The sequence below is a fragment of the Rhincodon typus genome, chromosome 1 (assembly GCF_021869965.1).
Source record: "Rhincodon typus isolate 14 chromosome 1, sRhiTyp1.1, whole genome shotgun sequence".
Classification (NCBI taxonomy): Eukaryota; Metazoa; Chordata; class Chondrichthyes; order Orectolobiformes; family Rhincodontidae; genus Rhincodon; species Rhincodon typus.
Genome location: NC_063332.1, coordinates 123,895,652 through 123,915,603, shown reverse-complemented (window position 1 = coordinate 123,915,603; position 19,952 = coordinate 123,895,652). Strand labels below are relative to the sequence as shown.

Genomic DNA, 19,952 nt, shown 5'->3' with positions numbered 1-19,952 from the left:
TTCTTTTTGGAGATTTATTTGTTTGAAGGAAGTCTGCTGAATGTGTCACTAAGCAGATAAACTAAATCTTAAGGAAGAGCGAAAAAGCTCTTAACCATGTAAATTACAGCCAGTGGGATGATAAAATGCTTAATTTCATTGATTTCAACATGTTCTATAAGTAGGCATACAAAAAAGAATGACCATGATATACTATTTTTAACAGTCCATTGAAGATTTCCTCTGTTAAGAGAGGCTACACTTAGATTGCAAAATATTCCATATGGATTTGAATAGATCACAGTTAGAAAAGATGGTTGCCATATTAATTCATTCTTCCCAATCACTTGTCTCTTGACAGTGCACTACACACCCTTTGTTTTCATCTAACCCAGCACCCAAACGTTCACGAATGTGTGAATTAAGTGTGAATTTCTCTCTCCTGACTGCCCATTGTACTACTGTGAATTGAACAGCTCTTGCTGAAAGTGGGCAGCAGATCTGCTATAGAGATAGTAGGAACTGCAGATGCTGGAGAATCCGAGACAACAAGGTGCAGGGCTGGATGAACACAGCAGGCCAAGCAGCATCATAGGAGCAGAGAGGCTGACGTTTCGGGCCTAGACCCTTCATCAGAAACACTGGAATACTGCCTCGTTTGCCAACTCCTTCCTTTCCCAAACAAAAATCTCTACTATTTGGGAAAAGCAACTGGCTTATAGTTGTCAGCTGGATGGAAGGAAGGTGGTATGACTCCATGATCCAATAATGACACCTCATTTTCGAAAGGTAAGTATTTCATTCCACCCCCACCCCTATAAAATGAGTTGCTATTCTTTGTATTGCTCTGGGATTTACAGACTCCATTAGCTATGTTCATAGAATTTAGGACTATCATATTTCCGAATAGATTTTGGTGACAATGTTTGGTGTATTTATGAAGGGACTAACCCATCTGCATTTGTACCTTACACAGCAGAACTGATAGTTACTGTACCTCTCCATTGCTGCCATAACACAGTGGGCAATTAATAGTAAAAACCCCTTCTATATTATTGCTTTCAGAATCACAAAAACACAGAAGGACAGAAGTGCTATGTGCAGAAGGAACCCATTTGCCTCACTGTGTCTGCACCGGCTCATTAAATGAGCATCACTGCCTTGTGCCAATCTCCTACTTTCTCTCGAAACTCTTCTGCGGTATTCTAATCTAGCTATTTATCCAATGGCCTCTTGAATGCATCAGTTGAATCTACCTTCATCACACTTTCTGGCAGTGTATTCCATACCCTAATGACTCACTGAGTGAAAAAGTCTTTTCACACTTCACCCTTGCTTCTTTTGCAAATCACTTTAAATCTCTGCTCTCTCATTCTTCTTCATTTTACGAATGGCAACTGTATCTTTCTATCTAACTATCCAGCTCACTCACATTTTGGAATACCTCTACCAGATCACTTCTTAGCTTTCTACACTCCAAGGAAAACAGTCCTAAATTCTTCAATCTATACTTGTAACTAAAGTTCCTCATCCTTTGGATCATTCTAATAAACATTTTCTGCTGAGCGCTGTTGCCTCATAGCACCAGGGACCAGGGTTCAATTCCACCCTTGGGGTGACTGTATGTGTGGAGTTTGCGCATTCTTCCCATGTCTGCACGGGTTTCTGCCAGGTGCTCTGGTATCGTCCCATAGTCCAAAGATGTGTAGGTTAGCTAGATTGGACATGCTAAATTGCCCCATAGTGCTCAAGGATGTGCAGGCTCGGAGGTTAACCACAGAAAATGTGGGGTTAACAGAGATAGGGTCGGGTGTTATGTCGGAGTGGGATGTTCTTTGGAGGGTTAGTGCAGACTCGATAAGCCTCTTTCTGATGATTCTATGATTCTCCACTCTCTCCAATACATTCACATCCTTCCTTTTATGTGGCATCCAGAACTGTACACAATACTCCAGCTGAGGTCTAACAATTGCCCTATACAAATTCAACAACACCTCTTTGCTTTTATACTCTATCGTTGCTAGCATTTATTTCTGTAAGGACTGTCTCACACGTGATTTGCTGTTCTGGGTTGTGTGTGGAGTGCACCATCACCTATTTTTGCATTGATTTATCAGCATTGCATTGAACTTGAGCCAGTAGTCCTTAGCCACTCCAGCCGAGGCCAATCTGTTTTATGTGTCAGTTGCTCTAGATCTTCCTGTAAACTAACATTCTTTTAAATGGTTAATGACACAAAGCTTTTTGTGCCTCCTCAAGTCATAGAGATCTACAGCATAGAAAAAGGCCCTTGGGCCCATCACCTTTGTGCCAGTCAAAAAACAACCGTCTAACTATCCTAATCTCTTTTTCCAGCACTTGGCTCAAATGTGTTCACATCGCTCCTATGTCATTTGGCGCAGTTGTAGTATGGCGCACTGACCTCGACATCACCGAAGGCACGCGTAAACTCTCTGACACCTCCTCCTGCCGCCCCCTTGATCATGACCCCACCCCTGACCACCAAAACATCATTTCCCAGACCATCCAAAACCTCATCACCTCAGGTGACCTCCCACCCACAGCCTCCAACCTCATCGTTCCCCAACCCCAACCGTCCGTTTCTATCTCCTTTCCAAAATCCATAAACCCCACTGCCCTGGTTGACCCATTGTCTCCGCCTGCTCCTGCCCCACCGAACTTATCTCCACTTATCTCGACTCCATTTTCTCCCCCCAGTCCAGGAAATCCCCACCTACGTCCATGACTCCACCCATGCCCTCCACCTCCTCCAAAACTTCTGATTTCCTGGTCCGCAACACCTCATCTTTACCATGGACGTCCAGTCCCTATACACCTGCATTCCCCATGCAGATGGCCAGAAAGCTCTCCGCTTCTTCCTCTCCCGCAGGCCCGACCAGTCCCCCTTCACCGAAACCCTTATCCGCTTAGCTGAACTCATCCTCACCCTCAACAAATTCTCTTTCAATTCCTCCCACTTCCTACAGACAAAGGGGATGGCCATGGGTACCCGCATGGGCCCAAGCTATGCCTGCCTCTTTGTAGAATACATGGAACTGTCCCTCTTCCGCAGCTCCACTGGCACTATCCCCCACCTCTTCCTTTGTTATATCGATGACTGTATTGGTGCGGTCTCGTGCTCCCACGAGGAGGTCAAACAGTTCATCCACTTTACTAAAACCTTCCACCCCAACCTTAAGTTTACCTGGACCATCTCAGATACCTTTCTCTCCTTCTTGGACATCTCTGTTTCCATCTCTAGCAACCACCTGGAAACTGATATCTATTTCAAGCCCACCGACTCCCACAGCTACCCAGAATGCACCTCCTCTCACCCACCTTCCTGCAAGAATGCCATCCCCTATTCCCAATTTCTTTGCCTCCGTCGCATCTGCTCCCAAGATGAGGCATTCCACTCGCAGACATCCCAGATGTCCTCGTTTTTCAAGGACTGCAATTTCCCCTCCACAGTGGTGGAAAATGCCCTCAACCGCATCTCTCGCGTTTCCCGCAACTCAGGCCTCACATCCCCTCCCCGCAATAACAACAAAGACAGAATACTCCTCGTCCTCACATACCACCCCACCAACCTCCGGATGCAACGCATCATCCTCCGCCACTTTCGCCACCTGCAATCTGACCCCATTACCAAAGACATTTTTTGCTCCCCATCCTTATCTGCTGTCCAGAGGGACCACTCTCTCCGGGACTCCCTCATCTGCTCCACACTCCCCACTAGTCCCACCACCCCCGGCACTTTCCCTGTAACCTCAGGAAGTTCTACACCTGCCCCTACACCTCCCCCCTCACCCCCATCACCTGAACATCTGCTAATGTGGTATATTGTATCCGCTGTTCCCGATGTGGCGTCTTCTACATCGGGGAAACCAAGCGGAGGCATGGGGATCGCTTTGTGGAACACCTACGCTCGGTTTGCGACAAACGACTGTACTTCCCAGTCGCGAACCACTTCAGCTCCCCCTTCCACTCCTTGGACGACATGTCCATCCTGGGTCTCCTCCAGTGCCACAATGATGCCACCCAAAGGCTGGAGGAACAGCACCTCATATTTCGCTTGGGAACCCTGCAGCTCAATGGTCTCAGTGTGGACTTCACAAGCTGCAAAATCTCCCCACCCCCGACCTCATCCCAAGACCAGCCCAGCTCGTCCCCACCTCCTTGACCTGTCCATCTTTTCTCCCACCTATCCGCTTCTCCCATCTCACTGACCAACCCCCACCCCCTCTTCCTACCTACTAGCCTCATCCTCGCCTCCTTGACCTGTCCATCTTCCCTCCCAACTACCCGCCCCTCCCTCCCAACTGACTAACCCCCATCCCAACTCCCTACCTACACTCACCTTTATTGGCTTCGTCCCCACCTCCTTGACCTGTCTGTCTTCTCTCCACCTATCTGCTCCGCCATCCACCTTCTATCATCGCCTCCCCCTCTCTCTATTTATTTCAGAGCCCCGTTCCCCTCCCCAATTTCTGAAGAAGGGTCCAGACCTGAAACGTCAGCTTTCCTGCTCCTCTGAAGCTGCCTGGCCTGCTGTGTTCATCCAGCTCTACACCTGGTTATCTCAGACTCCAGCATCGGCAGTTCCTACTATCTCGAAAGAAGTTGATATGTTCCACTTTTCTTTCATATTTAGTTCTATAAGTCTGTGTTTATTACTGCAGTTACTGTTGTTTAGCTGAAGTTTGACTGATTCCACGAATTGTGACTTGTCTGAGGTCATGGCATTTTGGTATAACTGCAATTGTTACTCCAAAACGGTACCTGATATAGAACATCTGTGACATCCAGACAGACTGATTATGCTTGGTCTCCTGCACTATTGATCAGAGGCATGAAATTGGTGATCCATTGTCAGCTGGCACTTCCCTCTGTGTCAATCTTAGCCAAAAACAAGTAGTCATCATTTTTCCAAGTACAGATAATTTAAATTTTTGCAATAATTTGGATGGTGTGAAGACATTGACATTTTTCATGAAATTGAGCGTTCACTACACTTTGTCTCATTGTGTACATCAACAGATTTTGGTGTGTCATGTATACACCTCTGGCAGATACCAGATTTTTTTTATTGTAACTTGAAAATGCTCGTTACATGCAGTTTGTTTAGGTCTCTGCGCAGCTTTTTGTAGTTGTCTTAGCCTTTGCTCAGGCATATTGCTCTGCCAATGGCATTTTCTGCCTCATGCTTTCAAAATTGATTGAAAGCTAGACATTTCCTCAGTTCATGCAGAACACCACATCTGCCACGTCTTGCTATGTGTTATTATCAGCAGATGTTACTAGTCAGATCCCACAATGACATCTGATTCACGAGATCAAATTTTTTTTTTCTTGTAATTCAACATTGCAGACTTCCACTGATATATAAGCACGTCAGGCTGCATATTTGATTTGAAGAATGAAACAGAAGTTGATTACACAAGTGAAAGAAAAATGAAATGAGCAAACAAAGCTATTTGCATTATAAGGACCAATCTAATTCTTTTGGACTGTGCATTTAAACAGGGGAAGTTAATGTTTTGAACTGAGGAAACTGTGTAAGAAGATGCTTGCAGTTTGAAAACAAGTTACTGGAACACATTTTGAGTTGTCATTTTGAGTTTGCCTGTAGGGGAGCATTCTAGACAGAATGGCACCACTTGTGTGTATTCAGGGCAGTTTTACCAGAGACAGTCTTTGATTGCCTTGTCAATCAGGACCAGTTGCTGTGGGATCAGGAGGGCTCAGCATAGCAACAATCGCTTGATAATCACTAGTAGTAGCTAATTACTCTGTCACCATTCTCTGCAAGTTGGTGTCTCTTCAAACCCCCTACTGAAAGGCAAAGAGGAAAGAAACAAATTCAGAGGCATGAAACAGCAAATCCTCCATCACTGAATGAAAGACTGAGACATAACCTCATGCTTTTAGCAACATTTTCGGAGGAGTTGAAAGAAAGCCAAAAAACATAACTTCTTTGTCCTTCCCCACTCGCAGATATTTGTGTCTTGTCTCTTTGTGTTTTTGTTTGTATATATTATGAGAATTTTAAGAAAGGGTAAAGTTTAAGTAATAAATTTAAAGATTTGCAATCTAATTTGTCTATATTTTTGCCATTGATTGATAAAGCAGTTTGAATACAATAAACAGATATGTTTTTCTAAAATAAAACAAATCTGGTTTGCATATGCTTTTAACCTGAATTAGACAGTCAAGTAAAATTGGGCAATTTGCTTTAATCAAGCTCTCACATTGTGGTGACTCTGGGAGTAGTGGGGCTTGATATGCAACACACTCATCCAGTGATTCATGTAACGTATAACACAGTGTAAAAGATCAGTTCCCAATGTAATGATTCTGTTTGCTCGCTCCTCATCAGAATATCACACAGTGATCACTTTACTATGCTGTTGCTCATAAAGCAGTCTAAAATTCTGAAGGCTTCTGTCAAATTGCAATGAGTTCTAATCAATGAGTATGGAATTTTGACATGACTTTGAATTGGTCTCCTATAACTTTTGGGAATATTTTAGTTGTTTGGCTGTAAATTCTGACATGTTAATTTTGTATAGACCTTCATTCCCGATAGCTAAACAAATCTTGATTATTTATTTGTCTGCATCAGACCCACCCACATCTAGAAACCATATCTTTGAATGGTGTTTAAATGTTTTAACTTCTGTTTACAAGTCCGCTGTATCCCAATTTAATTGATAGAATTTTGCAAACATACTGACATTATGGCTTTGACCTTCCCTTGTTTGTTATTAATCCAGCACACACCCTGAGCATAAGACAATAAGAAAAGATATAAGAGCAGAAATAGGCTATTCAGCCCACCGAGTTTGATCCCTCATCAATGAAATCATAGCTGATCTGATAACCTCAACTCCCGTTTTCTGCTTTTCTCCTATAACCCTTGATTCCCTAGCTGATTAAAAACCCATCTGTCTTGAATATACTTAATGACGCAAACTCGACAGTCCTCTGCAGTAAAGAATTTCACAGATTCATTACCTTTTGAGAGAAGAAATTTCTTCTCATCTCTGACTTGACTGGGTGAGCCTTGTTCTGAGATTATGTCCTCTGGTCCTAGACTCTCTCACAAGGAAAAACAACCTTTCAGCAGGTGCCCTGTCAAATCCTCTAAGAATTTCAATAAGGTCATCTCTCATTGTTCTAAACTCCAAGGAGTACAAGCCAAACCTATTCAACATCTCCTCATAATGAAATTCCTCAATACCTGGAATCAACCTAGTGAACCTTCTGTGAAGTGCCTCCAATGTCAGTATGTCTTTTCTTAAATATGGGAACCAAAAATGTTCCAGTATTCCTGGTGTGGTCTGATCAGTGCCTTATACAGTTTTAGCAAAATCTCCCCTTTTTTTATACTCCATTCTCTCTGAGATAAAGACCTTTTAGATTACATTCTCTATAATCTACTCGCTTTTTGAGATTTATGCACAAGGCTCCCCAAATTCCTGTGTGTTGCAGCTTTCTGCAATCTATCCCCATTCGCATAATATTCAGCTCTTCTATTATTCCTGCCAAAATGAATAATCCCACATTTTCTCATTTCATCTTCCATCTGCCAAGTTTTTGCCCACTCAATCTATATTCCTCAGTAGACTCATTGTGTGCATGCCTGCCCACCTGTGTCATCTGCAAACTTGGTTATCAGACATCTTCTTCCATCATCCAAGTCATCTATATATACTATAAGTAATTGCGCTCCCAGCACTGATCTCTGTGATCCTCCACTAGTTGCAGGTTGCCATCATTCGCCTTTCTCAAATGTGTAAACATGGTCTCTTGACCGTGACTTGACTGCTTGCCAGCAAGTTGTACTTTTACACACCTCTGACATTGTAACAAAGACATCAAGGGTTGTCGTGTACTTTAGCACAATTTAAGACAATGAGCTATGTGCTTCACCTGTGGATTCACTTGCTTGCTGACTGTTAAAGCACAATAAGCCTCATCAGCATGATACTTTCCACTGCCATTCACCATATCATACTAATGATAATGGTCTAATAATCAATCACTTGTCAGTGATTGTTTGAAACAGTAAAACACATTGTAAGTCATAAAGCAGACATTATAACAAATCATCTGATTTGTGTGTCTGCGCCTTGCAAACTTGCAGCAGATTAACTGCTAAGCAGCATCACAACATTGTGTACACATGGCACCTGGAGCCCTTAAATGTGAATTCTCAAAAAGGGAAGTTACACATACAACACGTTTCAGATCAATAAAGTAAGTCAGCCAGCATTTGGAGAGAAACAGCATTAATGGCTGGAATCTAAGAGGGCTCTGAGTCACAAGGACAATGGTTTGATTTGTAGCAGAATCAGATGAGAAAACTGACCTGTTATGCTTTTGACAAACAGTGGAGTGACTTTCTCACTAGGCAGTGGTGAGTTGCTTATGAAGGAGGAATACGTTAAATGCCTTGTTAACAGCCTAACTCGTCGTAATAATATTCAACTTTCCATCTTATTAAACTCGCTGATCAAGCTAGACATTGAGAGAACTTGTTGTGGAAACCAAAGCAAGAACCTGGTGAATTTAGTTTGCTGCTCTGTCTATATGACCTCCATGTGGCATAGCATCAAACTGTATCACAGGACATGCTCCAAAGGTACCAGTTGCATGCACCACTTGCCCATCAGCATCTGGCATTTGCCAAACTCTCAAGACAATCCTGGCATGTCTCCTTTACACTGGCAGGATGCTCTGAAAGTACAAACCTACCTTGCAGGATGCACCAGTAACTGATACTGAAAGACTGCAGCGGGTACATTTTAGGTGCAGGGGTAGGCTCTAAGCTCATGGAATGGGCCATGCTGCATTCCTTGTCTGTGCAATTACACACTTAGCACCTTCCCGCCTGCTTGTAGCATTCATGCCATGCCGTGCCAATTAGCACAAGCAAGCAGATTTCCTCTTAGTCAAAGGAGCATACATCTTCCTGTGTGCCAGTGAGCTACATCAATCTCACCCAGTAACTGTGTGCCAGCAGCAAACATACTGTATGTGCAGCCATGTCTCAAAGCCTTAGTGGTGTAGTTTTCAGCAAAGTCTGTGGAGGCATCTGTTAGTCAGGAGGTCCTGGCACATTAAGCCAGAGACTGATTTCAGTTGAGGGGACTGTGCACATTCAGGCTCTGGCTGTTCTTGCTTAGGGAACACCCGATGCTTCCAATGTGTGTGAAGTGACTTGCTTTCAGAAGATGCAGCAATCTTTGGTTTTACAGCAGTTCTCATCTTATTCCACTCTGCAATTAAAAACACAAGAAAATGAAGAAGACACAGTCTTTACACCTAAAAGGGCTGCTGAGTTAAGAAGCTATCAGGTAAGCAGCTTGGCATTTTGTTGGTATACATGTTAGAATACATTAAATGTTTGTTCGCTACACTGAGGCAATTGGTAATATTGGGGGGTGCTTTATAGGAATGGCGAAGAGGTTTCGCTGCTGGGGTCAAAAGTAGGATGACAGCTCTCTTCTACCGGCAGGAGGACCGTGGGGCGTTTATTGCTGTGGGGTGTTTAAGTGGGTGTCTCCAACGGCTCCTTGCCCAATCAGAGGCCTGGAAGTTCAATGGCCTCGCTGCTACAGACAGTCAGCACTGAGCCTGCACCATTGGACAGATGGTACATCAGTTTGGTTGGGGGACACTGAGGCCAAACAGACAGGTCCCAGCGATTGTGGTGAGGGTGGAGGGGGATTGGGGAGGGCTGTCAAGGGTAAAAAGGCACATTTGGAGCACTTATGGCACGATTGCTGCTTGGGTGACAATGACGTGCGGCCCTCTGTGTGCCAGGGAGCACACAGAAATGACAGTTTGCCCGCACACAGCCTCCCAAACGTGGGCCCAACATGTCATTTGGAGACGGGTGGTCAATCTGCCAACTGCTTTGCTGCTGGCAAAATGGCATGGCAGCAGGGTGACATCAGGTAGCCCCTTGCCAATGACTTCTTGTGCCATTTTGGCATTCTCCTTGCTTCTTGCCCTGTCCCCAGAAAGCCCAGAAAATTTCGGCCATTATTCCTGTGGGTACAGGCAACATAGAGAAAGCCTGAAAGAGAAGAGGAAAGGGAAGGAGAGGAGGAATGGGAGAGAAGTGAAAGAAGAGGGAGAAGAGGAGAAAGAAGGAGATAGAGAGGTGGAAAGAATTGGAAAGGTAGAGAAAGAGAAAAGAAAATGATAGCCATCGAGGAGCGAAGAGAAGAATGAAAGTAGGAAAGTAGAATGGAGGGAGCCCTGTGCTCATGGAGTCAGAAGAAAAACATAATTGACTAAAGCATTTTGGAACAATATTAAGATTGGCAGTCAGCAGGAATGAAGCAGTTAAAGTGTTTATTTCCTGAAACTGTTGCCCAAAGGTGTGTAATAAGTGCCAAAGGGATAACACCAGAGGGTTTATTTCCAGCCGAAATGAACACCTTTATTTCTCACATAAGATAGAAAGAAGAAGTCACATTTATATAGTGTCTTTCATGACATTAGGACAAGCCAACATGCTTTACAACCAAACATGTAGTTTATAAAAGTTGTCAATGTTGCAATGTAGGAAACAAATGTAATGAATAAAATGTGTTAACATCATCCTGGTAAGACACTGATTTTGAGGTAGTTTCTAATTATCAATTAACAAGAAGAAGCATCCAAATTCTGAGATCACATAGCTATTAGGTACTTCTCATGTAACTGCTAAGAGAAATTGGATTTCCATTTGATCACTGAATTTTAACACTTTGCTCAGAGAATCTACAATCACTGGTAAGAAATGTCAAAATGTGATAAGTATAAATGAAAATTCAGGTCTTTGAATAGCTGCTTGGGAGAGGTGAAACCTAGGAACAAGTTCTCAGCGTGTAGATGTAGTTTGAGCTATTCAGGTATTTGTAGTGTCAAAAGTGTAACATCAATGTATGTAGATGTGAGGCAGCCAGTCTGACAGAAACAGACAAATGTCACCTCTCAGTAAATAATAACCAGAGGATTGCAGTTCGTTTCTGCTCCGAAATATTCAACTTCTTGTTTTCGCTTGTACATCAAATTACCTTTTCTGACATTAATTGAATTTCTTTGACTTCTGATCACCTTGGTATTCATGGCAGCTTGATTTGTGTTGGAATTTAAGCTGCCAAATGTTCAAACATGATAATATTTAGGCATCAAACACCGAAAAGTGCAAAATTAACCTACAGCCTTTCCCTGCTGACTGCTTTGAGAAATATTTCGTAAGAATCCTTACTTGCAATGATGTCACTGGTGCAATGATGTAACATAATGTTTTGATGTGTTGGTTCTGAAGGGATTAATTTTGGACCGTTGCAATAAGCTCCACCGAATCTGATGATATCGTACAGCCTTGGGGATCTGAAGAAACACTCTAGATCTCAAAGGAGCCAGATGTATCACAGTGACAATGGGCCAGGTTTTCTGAAGAATGGCAATTTCACACAGATTGCCAGTCTGGATATACTCCTATGACGAGAAATGGGAGCTCCGCACTTCTGAAAGGAGGTTCAGAAATGCAGAGCCATAATTCCATTCTGACAGTTTCTTCATCATATAGAACTGTCAGAGGAGAACAAACCATGCCTTCTTTTCATCATCAGTCAGTTGCTGTGAACTGGAATGTTAAGGTTCAGACAGCCACTTTGACAGCTACTGCCCACCAGCAAGTACATATGGTGTTGGGAGGGTTGGTTACCAGATAGGTAGGGAGATAGGATGCTAGGTAAAGAGGGAGCCAACAGGGGAGGAGGTAGGGGATGAGGTGGAAGGATGCTAAATGGGTGGTGTCCTAATGAAAGTAGGATGCCACTTTGCCAGCTAAGTAGGATGCCAACTGGGTAGGATGCCAGCTGAGGAAGAGTAGGATGCCAGGTGGGAAGGTTGTAATGTGCCAGGGTGCAAGGTGCCAAGCGGGCTGGTAAATGTTTACAGTTCGTTGTCGGGGGTGTTGAAGAAATTGGGTCCAGCGAGTTGGGGGTAGGGGTTGTGGATAGGGTAGATGTCAAATCTGGGATGTTTCAATCTGCGTCCAGCGGTTGGGGGAGTGAAGTCAGCTCAAGCTTGATGTTGGGAGGAGGGTTGGGTCGCATTCTGCGGCAGGAGTGGAAACTAGGTCTGGAAGCAGCCGCAGAGGGTGGGGTGGTTGTGTCTGGTCCTTCAGAGGTAGGGGATGGTTCCAGTGGAGGATGGTGGGGGTTTGGTGGTGGTTTTGAGGAAGGGTGTTGAATCCTGTGGAAGGGTGTCTCTCCCAGAGGGTAGGGTACAGGTAGTGTCGGGGATGAAGGAGGGTGTTCGTTCAAGGTCTGGAGGTGTAAGGGACCTGGGGTTTGTGAGTGAGATAAGTATGGGGTCAGTTTCTTCATTAGTGAGGAGTTAGATTAAGTACTTAATATTCTAACTTTTCCAGAGTAATTATTTTTTATAATTCTATTGGAACAATCCAATTGTTAAGGAGACTTATGGAGGACTCCGAGTGTAGAGGAAATACCCAGAGAAAGATTCAGCTTCCTAGGCCGTTCCTTCTGAGGGAGTTACAATAGGTGTTTAGGTAGGCACAACTCCCATCTATACTGAAATAACAACTGACTGGCCAGTGGAAGATCTGCGCGAATGTCTCACTAGCTGATATAACTTAAACCTAACAGCTAGCGTGCAATAAATTATGGCTTTTTGAGACAACCGTCTCTTCTTGTTAGGACCCAGTAGTGGTTTTTCCACTCCCACTGACAACCAAGTAAGCTGTTGGACTCAGGCAAGGAAAAAGGAGATTCCAGCATCCTTAATGACAAATGCCACAACAAGACTGTTAGGAAAGATTAATTGTGTTGGGTCAGGAGGATAAGGCAACTGGAATGAAGCCGCAAATATCATACAATGGATTTTGAGTAGAATTTATAGACTTTCGAGTAAATGCTTGAGGATATGGAACAATTGCTAGACTTTGGGAGAGTGAACCATGAACATTAGGACAGCAAGAGAGGCCAAGAATTCCCATTGTCCCAGTGGGTAATTGCACTGTTTCACATGAATAATGGCCCAGTGCTTACATTGGATAGCTGACAGTGCATGTGACTTTATACTGTTGCACTTGGCCACGTTTACACAAAAGGAAGGAATACAGCTGGAAAAAAATAGAATGGACCTTCCATTTTAACAGATATTGAAGTATAAAGTTGGGTGTTCTGAAATGTGGCCTTAAGAATTACAGCAAGGTCTTTAGAATTCAGGAAATAACTTGATTTACACACTGTGGTACGCATCCAAGAAGCATTATAAGAAATAATTCATTTTGTGCTCTAGACACTTTCCAAAATGCTTTAGCTAATTTTTGCGCAGCAGATGAGGTGAACGATTTATGAATGGGCTTTTGACGGTGTTGGACAGGGCTCAGGCAGAACTTCTTACTCAATTTTGAATAAAGGCATGAGATCATTTATGTCAACCTGAACAGGAAAAGGGAAAGACTTTTTAATAACTCATTTGAGAATGCAGCAATCCCTCATGAATGCAATGCAATGTCAGCCTTGTTTACATGCTGAGATGCTGGAGGGTGGCCTGAGCCTTACTACTGGGGATGAATGAGTACGAGAATCTTGAGAAGGAGTTATAGAAGGCTGATAGTTTCTTCAAGATTATCAAAAGTTATTATCTATGCTGGTATCAGGATGGGACTACAAATCCATAAATATATTAAATTACCGTAGAATGATTACAGGGGAGGTTAAAGTACATCTTCACAGAGAATTGTTAGGATGTGGAATCCTCTGACACAAACTGTTGTTAAAGGAGACCCTGTAGACTTTGAGAAGACTCACGCCTCTTCTGATGAAGAGGATGTAGATGAGGTGGCAAAAGAGGCAGGGCAGCAGTGAAAACTTCCTGTGCCAGAAACCCTGGCTTTGGAAATACACATTTGCAAGGCCTGTGACAATTTAATCCACAGCTTCTTCTAACAGGCATTGGGTCATTGCAACAAGCCTTTTCCAGCATACAGTATGATCACGGTTGAATGAACACTTCAATGCCTTTTACCCACTCCATCCCCATCCCCATGTTCACTGCCGCTAATCTGAAATCTATCGATCTCTTCGTTAAACCTGCTCAAAGACTGAGCTTCCACAGCCCCCTGTGGGATATATTTTCAAAGTTTCACAACCCTCAGACTAAAACAATTCCTCCTCATCTTGGAACTAAGTGGAATCCCCCTTATTTTGAAATTGTGCCCCTCCATCCAGGCTCCCAACTGGTGGAAACATCATACCTTCATCTACCCTGTCTACACCTACCCTTTAAGTGGTTTGCAAGCTAGAGAACATAGGCTATCCAATCTTTCTTTATAGGATAGTCCCACCATCCCAGGAACAAGTCCGGGGAATCTTTGTTACCCTCTCTCTAAGGCAATAATATCTTTCCTGAGATAAGGAAACCAAAACTGCAAACAGTACTGTGGGTGTGGTCTAACCATTGAAGCATACCTGTACTCAAATCCTCTTGCTGTAAACATTGACATTCCAACAGACTTCTGAATAACTTGTTGAACCTGCATTGTTCGCTTTCAGTGACTTATTGACAAAGAAACTTCTATTGCTTTGTGCGTCTACACTTTCCAACCTCTTACCATTTAAGAAATATTCTGCACATTTGGTTTTCTTACCAAAGTGGTTAACCTCACATTTGTCTAAATTATATTGCATCTGTCATGTTCTTGCCTATTCACTAAATCTGTCCAAATCCTCCTGAAGCTGCTTTATGTCTTTCGCACAATGTACATTCCCTTTTAGCTTTGTATCATCACAAATGTAGAAATATTACATTTTGTCCCCAACTCCAAATCTTTGATATATATTGTAAACAGCTGGGGTCCATATACTGATCCTTGTGTGCTCCACTCACCAGAGCCTGCCAACACTAAAATGACCCATTTATTCCTACTCTCTGTTTTCTGTCTGTTAGCTAATTATTAATCCATGCCAGCTCATGACCTCCTATCCTCTGCTGGCTTCCACACACAACCAATTGGAGGCATCTCTTCTCGTCTCATTACTAACGATCATCAATGACTCTCTCAGTCCAGTATCCCCATGGAGGTGGCCAAGAGCAGGTCAGAGGCTAGGAATACTGTGGTGAGTAACTCACCTCCTGACTCCCCAGAGCCTGTCCGTCATCTACAAGGCACAAGCCAGGAGTGTGATGGAATACTCCCCACTTGCCTGGATGAGTGCAGTCCCAACAACACTCAAGAAGCTTGACACCATCCAGGCCAAAGCAGCCCGCTTGATTGGCACTACATCCACAAGCATCAACTCCCTCCACCACCAACGCTCAGTAGCAGCAGAGTGTACTATCTACAAGATGCACTGAAGAAATTCACCAAAGATCCTCAGACAGCACCTTCCAAACCCATGACCACTTCCATCTATAAGGATAAGGGCAAGAGGTATATGGGAACACCATCACCTCCAAGTTCCCCTCCAAGTCACTCACCATCCTGACTTGGAAATATGTCGCCATTCCTTCACTGTCGCTGGGCCCAAATCCTGGAATTCCCTCCCTAACAGCGTTGTGGGTCAACCCACAGCAGGTGGACTGCAGTGGTTCAAGAAGGCAGCTCACCACCACCTTCTCAAGGCCAACTAGGGACGGGCAATAACTGCTGGCCAGCCTGCGATGTCTCCATCCCACAAAATGAATTTAAAAAAAAATCTTTCTGATGCACTTCTGGGTGTGACCCCAGCATCTGCAGCTGAGGGGTAAGTAGGTTACAGAACACACTGGCCAGGCACCACTCCTTAAGCTTTCACTGTCTGATGCTGGGATTGTTGTTACTGTAGATATTTGACTGGAGAGGACTAATACCTCTCTCTCTTTCCTTAACTGGCCAGTTCTGAAATGGTCAGTTTCTTGCGCACGAAGATGTAATGTTTCCCACTTTTGTGGATGCTGCTGGGATCCCATCAGCAACATTAAATCCTGCTCACTGTGCTTCAGTAAGGATCATAGAATCCCTACAGTGTGGAAGCAGGCCTTTCAGCCCATCGAGTCCACACTGACCCTTCAAAGAGCAGAGATAGTAGGAACTGCAGATGCTGGAGAATCTGAGAATAACAAGGTATAGAGCTGGATGAACACAGCAAGCCAAGCAGCATCATAGGAGCATCCCTTCAAAGAGCATCCCACCCAGATGTAGACCCCCACCCTATTACCATAACCCTACATTTACCAAAACTGATCCACCTAGCCTGCACATCCTTGGACACTACGGACAATATAGCATGGCCAGTCCATCCAACCTGTACATCTTTTGGACAGTGGGAGGAAATGCGAGCACCCAGAAGAAACCCACACAGACACAGGGAGAATGTGCAAACTCCCACAGATGGTGTGGAATTGAACCGCAGTCGATTTGCAAGCCTGAAAATGACCCATTTGTTAACTTGGTGGTGGTGTATAACGAATTGCGAGTGGATGAAACTCATAAAAAAACTTACAGGAATACTATTTGAGGAGGAACTCACTCAACTTGAGAAGATGTGTGAGATCCTGCACTGGCTCCCCTTTTGTACTCACCCATCTTCTCTCTTGGTTGCAACAAGGTTAATTTAGAAAGATATTTTAAAGGTGTCCCGCCCTTTGTGAATATCTTACTTTCAGTCCTAAATGAACTTATGTTTTAACATGAGTCAATTTAACTAGGCTTTCCTGAGCTAACAAAAAAAAGACAAGTTTATTTATTTGCATACAGATTAGAAATAAGAGGTGAGTCCAGAAAGATAAAAGTTAAAAAAAAAGAACAGATACACATGTTGCTTGCATTGGTGGTTCAGTGGTAGAACTCTTGCCTGCCATGTGGGAGACCCAGGTTCAATTCGTGGCCAATGCATGGTGCTCCCTTCTGGTCCTTCTCGCCACATACTTCCTTCCATGTCGTCTGAAATCTGCCTACACCCCAGAATTCTTAAGGAGATGGATGAAGAGATAATGGAGGCATTAGTGGTCATCTTTCAGGAATTGCTAGAGTAAGAGAGGGTCCCAGAGGACAGGAAAGTTGCTAACATGACACACCTGTTTAAAAAGGGAGTGAGACTGAAAATTACAGGCCAATTAGCCTAATCTCAGCCGTGGGTAAGATTTTAGAGTCCATTGTGAAGGCTGAGATTTCTGAATACTTGGAAGTGCATGGTAAAATAGGGCAAAGTCATCAAAGGAAGGTCATGCTTGACAAATCTGTTAGAATTATTTGAAGAAGTAACGAGCAAGGTAGACCAAGCAGAGCCAATGGATGTTATCTACCTGGACTTCAAGAAGGCTTTTGACAAGGTGCCGCACAGGAGGTTGCTGATAAGGGCCCATGGTATTAGAGGCAAGGCACTAGCATGGATAGAAGATTGGCTGTCTGGCAGAAAGCAGAGAGTGGGGGTAAAAGGGTCTTTCTCAGGATGGCAGCCGGTAATTAGTGGTGTTCCGCAAGGTCAGTGTGGGGATCACAACTTTTCACTTCATACATTAATGATCTAGATGAAGGAACTGTGGGCATTCTGGCTAAGTTTGCAGACAATACAAAGATAGGTGGAGGGACAGGTAGTATTGAGGAGAGGCTGCAGAAGGATTTGGACAGGTTAGGAGAGTGGGCAAAGAAGTGGCAGATGGTGTACAATGTGGGAAAGTGTGAGGTCATGCACTTTGGTAGGAAGAATAGAAGCATGGACTATTTTCTAAATGGGGAGAAAATTCAGAATTCTGAAGTGCAAAGAGACTTGGGAGTTCTAGTCCAGGATTCTCTCAAGGTAAACTTGCAGGTTGAGTCAGTAGTCAGGAAGGCAAATGCAATGTTGGCATTTATTTTGAGAGGACTTGAAAATAAAAGCGGGAATGTACTACTGAGGCTTTGTAAGGCCCAGGTCAGGCCACATTTGGAGTTTTGTGTGCAGTTTTGGGCCCCATATCTCAGGAAGGATGTACTGGTCCCGGAGCAGGTTCAGAGGAGGTTCATGAGAATGGTCCCAGGAATGGAAAACTTAACATAGGAGGAGCGTTTGAGGACCCTGGGACCATACTCAATGGAGTTTAGAAGGATGAGGGGGGATCTAATTGAAACTTACAGAATACTGAATGGCCTGGGCAGAGTGGATGTTGGGAAGATGTTTCCATTGGTGGGAGAGACTAGGACCCGAGGGCACCGCCTTAGAGTAAAAGGAAGACCTTTTAGAACGGAGATAAAGAGAAACCTATCCAGCCAGAGAGTGGTGAATCTATAGAATTCACTGCCACACAAGGCTGTGGAGGCCAGCTCATTGAATACATTTAAGTCAGAGATGGATGGATTCTTGATTGTCAAGGGGATCAAGGATTATGGGGAGAAAGCAGGAGAATGGGGTTGAGGAACTTACCAGCCATGATTGAATGGTGGAGCAGACTCGATGGGCTGAATGGCCTAATTTCTGTTCCTACGTCTTATGGTCTTATCTTGTTAAATTGTTTGCAGAGTGGATAGTTAAGCGTTGTGGCTGTTACAGTAGAGTCTGCCGGTAGCAGTGATGGTAATGGCTGAACAGTAATTTTTTGAGATTCTTGATTTTGTAGATCGACTAAAGTTCCTTTGTTCTGATTAATTTTTTTCCTGCTTTGTAGTACTTGGGGCAAGCGATAGTCAAAGGCAGCGCTTTAAAGGGAATTTGCGGAATATTTGCGGATATCACCCAGAGGGTGGTGGGAATTTAAAATGTGCTGCCTGAGAGGGTAGGTGAAGTGAGAAACCTCATAACCTTTAAAAATTAGCTGGATGAGCACTTGAAATATTATAACCTTCATGGTTATGAGTCTAGTGCTGGAAAGTGAGACTGCTGTAATTTAAAGTAGTTTAATCAGCACAGACTCAAAGACTGACAGGCCTCTTCTATATCTATATTTGCTTGTATGATACTACAGTCTTCCTGTGACACAAGCACACTGAGGGGTAATATTTTGACAGTGACATTCACCACACATTAGGGTGTGCACATATGAAAGCATTCAATTACACTAGTCCCCTCCGCTCGTGTGTTTTTTTAACTACTGTCCTGGTGTGATCTTCAAAGAGAGACACACAAACTGATAGCACTTTTGGACATAATCCGTAGGAGGTGGCTTGCTGTTGAGCAGGAGGTCATCAGCTCCTCATCATCACTCTAGTCATGAGAGGTCACAGTCCAGCCTGCTTGAAGTCCCTATGACAATTTACACGTGTGATATTCCATGGACTCCACACAGGACTTTGCCAGACAGTAACTGAATTTAAAGCACAGGTATTTTCTTCTGCAGTAGTCCTCCTTCTAAAAACAACACATTTTGGAATTTAAAAGTAAACAAGAAGTCTAAAGATACACAAGGGTTTGATCCAAGTAAATTTAATTGCAAGCCAAATGGAATTTCTTTCTAAATTTCTTGATTGTATCATCATAACTTCCAACCTAAATATATTCCTGAAGCAGAAAGCTATATTCTAAAACATGTAAATTATGGAATTGGGTATTTACAACAATATATAATTAACTAATTAACTTCAGTAAAACAACTGATCTGTTGCCCTGCCTGCACACATGGGAAATATGTAAAGAGTAGACAGTATCAATTCCATGTGCTGCCAATGGTTTAACAACTAACTATAATTGTCACATGTGCCTAGGGACAGTGACAAGTTTTGTTTTGCACGCAGTATAGGCAGATCATACCATAGAAAGTGCATTAGGATAATAGAACAGAGCTAAGAATGCAATGTTACCACTGCAGAGATACTGCACAAAGACTGGGATCAACATTAAATTTATAATTTGAGGGGTCCGTTCAGAAGTCTAATAACTGTGGGGAAGAAGTTGTCTTGAATCTGTTGGTATGTGTGTTTAAGCTTTTGTGTCTTCTGCCCAATGGAAAAGGTTGGCAGAGATTATAACTGGAGTGGGACG

General features: G+C 43.5%; 1 non-coding gene across 1 annotated transcript; it reads left to right on the top strand.

The window, feature by feature from the left end:
• The first annotated feature begins 16,823 nt into the window (after window positions 1-16,823).
• trnag-gcc lies at window positions 16,824-16,894 on the top strand. Its single transcript has one exon. It is a non-coding gene; the product is annotated as a tRNA-Gly (tRNA).
• Window positions 16,895-19,952: the final 3,058 nt, after the last annotated feature.